The sequence below is a fragment of the Palaemon carinicauda genome, chromosome 20, assembly GCF_036898095.1.
Source record: "Palaemon carinicauda isolate YSFRI2023 chromosome 20, ASM3689809v2, whole genome shotgun sequence".
NCBI classification, from domain to species: Eukaryota; Metazoa; Arthropoda; class Malacostraca; order Decapoda; family Palaemonidae; genus Palaemon; species Palaemon carinicauda.
In genome coordinates, this window is record NC_090744.1 from 124,595,041 (window position 1) to 124,600,040 (window position 5,000).

A 5,000-nucleotide genomic window follows, 5' to 3' on the forward strand; every position below is an offset into this window, starting at 1 on the left:
GGCTTGATCTTTAACACATAGGAGAGCAGTATTCTGCAGTGGTGTAACTTAGTGCTAAGTGTTTTTGTTGCAAAGTTTTTGCATCAGCTTCCAACCTGATGTATGCTATTTTGCTGAGGAGGCTATTTCTGGTGGCCACTTTTATCTTGAGCTTTTTGACATGCTCCTTGAAAGTCAGTGTTCTATCAAGAGTGGCACGAAGATAAACTGGAAGTGGATGGTTTTGCAGTTCTTTGATCATTCCCACAAGAGAGCTCACTATTCTGTAGTGGATTAACTTAGTGTTAAGGTTTTAAGTTTGGAAGTTTTTGCATCACCTCCCCACTTGATGAATGCTATTTCTCTGAGGAGCTCATTTTATACTCCTTGAAATTCAGTGTTCTATCAAGAGTGACACCGATATAGACTGGATGTGAATAGTTTTGCAGTTTATTTTACCATTTTAATTTCAGTTTTCAGAATTTCTGGTGGTTGTTAAGATGGAATAATCATACTTGAGTTTTCACGGGGTTTGCCTTAAAAAGCCGCTTTTTGTAATAGTATGAGAAATGATGATAATGCCCTCGTCAGTCTTCCTTCGATCGTTTTCAAGGATCGTTACTGTGTTGCAGTGCAGAGATCGTTAGCAAACCTCCGAGTGTCCTGGAGTTGTGGTAAGTCTTTTAAAGTTTCTATAGTTTATATAGGAAATATTTATTTAGATAGTGTTGCTTTTCGTAGAATATTTCATTTTTCCTTGTTTCCTTTCCTCACTGGGCCATGTTCCCTGTTGGAGCCTCTGGACTTGTAGCATGCTGCTTTTCCAACTAGGGTTGTAGCTTAGCAAGTAATAATAATAATAATAATAATAATAATGATAATAATAATAATAATAATAATAATAATAATAATAATAATAATAATAATAATAATAATAATAATAATAATGAGGCTAGTACCTTTATTGAGGTTGTAATCGAATCTTTATTTCTAGTCTGAAAGACTTATATCATACCTTTCACTATTTTCAAGTTTTCTTCTTTATAGTTGCATATTTCCTAACTGTGTTTAATACCATTTATATCTTAACATTTCTCTATACCTCTCCCGGTAACATCTATTAGAATAAATCATATTAATTACTATTAACCACTGTTATTTCAATTCTCCCAGGATCTTAATAAGAATAATTATTAGCTTAGTTATTGATTTCACTACTTCATTTATACTATAATAAGTAATATCATACCCTATAAAAATCTTTAAAAATTATATTCATATCTCATTCAACCTTCTTTTAGGTGAATATAAATACTTTTGCTCCTTTGTACAAACCCAGTTGTAGGTAATAACAGAATCCCCCTCTTCTAGTTTTAAATATCGTTACAAACTAATCTTATATTCTGTAATATACAATTAAGCTGTAATTCTCAAGATTATCATAACTCGGTCACCCTAGCTCCTATTATTTATAAGTGTAATAAAAGCTAATATTTGTATCACATACGCAATCTTAGATGGTACTTATATTTTTTGATATTCCATAAAAACTGTCGTTTGATACCATGTGACGTGTTCCTGGTCTTTCCATATATTAGGTTTGGATTTTTCATGATTGAAAGTGCTTTCTGGTTGCCTCTATAATTATCTTGTACCTTAAATGTTTTTATAAATATAATTAAATTCATATACAATTTAGCCATATCTAGAACATGCTCCCTTTACATTTTATAGAGACTTGCATGGTTGTACACACAAATATCATATTTATATATATATATATATATATATATATACATATATATATGTACATATATATAGATAGATAGATATATAGATATATAGATAGATAGATAGATAGATACATGTATATATATATATATATATATATATATGTATAATCTATATGTAATATTTATAATTATTTTCCAGTCATTCAGGATAACTAATAATAATAATAATAATAATAATAATAATAATAATAATAATAATAATGATATCATTATTATTATTATTATTATTATTATTATTATTATTATTATTACTACTACTACTACTATTACTACTACTACTACTACTACTACTATTCAGGACAAACAATAATAATAATAATAATAATAATGATAATAATAATAATAACCAGGACAACTGAAAAAAAAATAAATCTATAAAAGTCCCTTGCGTAACATTACCAAAGCACATTCTAAACCGCACTAAAAAGGTCATCACTTATACAAGGCTAAAAATAAATCTTCCATCAATGAAAGCCAAAAAGCCGCCTGTCACTATAACCGCTTATGAAAGTGGATAACCTTTTAAAATATTAGTAAGCATAATGCCTCATATACTCACCTGGCCTTGTAGTGAGGCAGGCAAGTGGCTTTAACGTAGAATGCCATTATTCATTTTGAATTATACCAGAGCAGGGAATTGGAGGATGCAGATTGAGAGAGAGAGAGAGAGAGAGAGAGAGAGAGAGAGAGAGAGAGAGAGAGACTAACTGTCATTATGTATTTTCTATAATAAAGTAATAATAGAGTGCTTGAAGTATTTAATTGGAGAGAGAGAGAGAGAGAGAGAGAGAGAGAGAGAGAGAGAGAGAGACTAACTGTCATTATGTATTTTCTATAATAAAGTAATAATAGAGTGCTTGAAGTATTTAATTGGAGAGAGAGAGAGAGAGAGAGAGAGAGAGAGAGAGAGAGAGAGAGAGAGACTAACTGTCATTATGTATTTTTTGTAATAAACTAATAATGGAGAGATTTCATTACTTAATTGGAGAGAGAGAGAGAGAGAGAGAGAGAGAGAGAGAGAGAGAGAGATCATTTCCCTTCATCGTGAGTTTATGGACCACGGGGGAAATCAAACGGCGAATAACTGATTCTTATTATTTTATCTGCCCATCGGTATTCTTCTGTTCAAAATGCAAATATATATAACAAATAAATCAATTAACAATCATAGTTATGTTAACAGGCCTACGATCTAAATTATTTTCATTATTACGCAAACTGCAGTTTTATATGGTTGAAGCTGCATTAATATATTTTATTCAAATATATAAATTTTCGGGGATATACATTTACCACTGTTTATAGAAACAGACATCAAAAATCTGTTTTGTTGTGTATCTATAAAACATCAATAATACGGAAGAATTAAAAAAACAGTAGTTTGGTTTTACAAATTAAAATTACATAAAAGAAACTTTTTTATTTCAGTAACAGTCATCAGCCCTTCCTTAGCCTAAAAGGGTTTCCAAAATAACTATATAATTTTAAACTTGACGGAAATGTTATTCTGTTGAATATATTGATATACTCTTGTATAAGTTATCTGAAATTGTTATAGGCCAATATCTTAATTCATAAGTACATGTTTGTTTTTCTGTACTGGGTGATTTTCTTGTATCATACACTTAAATATTTGCCGTAAAAACGGTAAAAATCTTGGAATAAATGTTACCAGACATTTACCTTTTTAAAAACGGATATATTGACGTAAAGGAGTGATATTGAAGTCACCAACACATGAAAGACAATAACAAAGTAGGGTGAAAATTACGGTCACCTGTATTTTAGTAAAATACGGCTAAGAACAGTATATTTTTACTTGGAATTTCTCATTAAAATTACGGTTTTTCTAACAGTGTAACCACTAGCCTGCCCCCTTGTATTCCTATTACCATAGGCCTATGCCTACTATAAAACCTAAATATGCCAATAAACTCCTATTTAGCATATTTCCATCGGAATTAGGAAGATCATAAATCTCTCAAGGGAGATATCCTACCCATGTTTGTGGCTTAAGACATTTTGAATATTTGATGAAATTTCTTTTTTATAAGACTCGAAGAACCTATTTGGGATATTTCATACCACAAAGGTTATTAAGACTGTATATAGCTATGTGGGTTGCATACATATTTCATCTTATAGGCCTGGGATAATCTGACTCTGACAGTATGTTAAATATACTCTCAATTCTATACAATTTGGCATTGCAGTATATATAAAACCACTGGTAAATGATTAATTATGCAAGACAAAGTAAATTATTTAATTTACGTACGTCATATATACCTCTCTTGCTTGAGGGTACTCTCGGGCACACTATTCTATCTCATTTCTCTTCCTCTTGTTTTGTTAAAGTTTTCATAGTTTATATAGGAAATATTTATTTAAATATTACAGTTCTTAAAATATTCTATTTTCCCTTGTTTCCTTTCCTCACTGGGCTATTTTCCCTGTTGGGGCCCCTGGGCCTATAACATCTTGCTTTTCCAACTAGGGTTGTAGCTTAGCAGGTAATGATAATGATAATGATACGTCAATGAGAAGGTGTTGGGCATTCTCTTTGCGCTGTCCAACAGAGATTTAGTTCACTAAACGTTCAGCTGGGTTCTACAAGGTCCTAGAAGAGTTGTAAGACCCACGCCTATATGGCTGAGTACTATGAAGCGTGAAGTAGGAGAAGATAAATAGAGAAGTATTGAATTAAAACCTAAAGATATAGACGACTGGGAAAATCTAACCGAGGCCCTTTGCGTCAATAGGTGTAGGAGGAGATGATGGTGATGATGACGTCATATATTGTTCTCAACAGTAAACAGTTTCCTTATAATTCCGATTATTCAGAATATGAAGACAGGAGAAACAGAATATTTCATATATTAGTGGAAAAAATCCAAGTTTGAATAAAGATTAACATTTTATAGATTTTATGAACTTTGGGAAAATAACAGGGGAAATTAGAATAATTATTTAACTGTTTTGAACTTTTTATTTTTTCTGTTAAGTAAATAATGAAACAACAATATGTTACGAATTCTCTGTCAAACTGGTAAAATAGTGTAGTGTCCTTTTGACTCAAAGTGAAGATATTTAGCGTTGTGGTGGCCAATGCGGTAACGTCACTGACTGGTGAACACCAGACAGTGGTTCGAGTCCCGCTTAAACTTGTAAGTTCCTTTGGTCGCTGTAACTTCACCATCCTTGTGAGTTAAGAATGGAGTGTTTGGA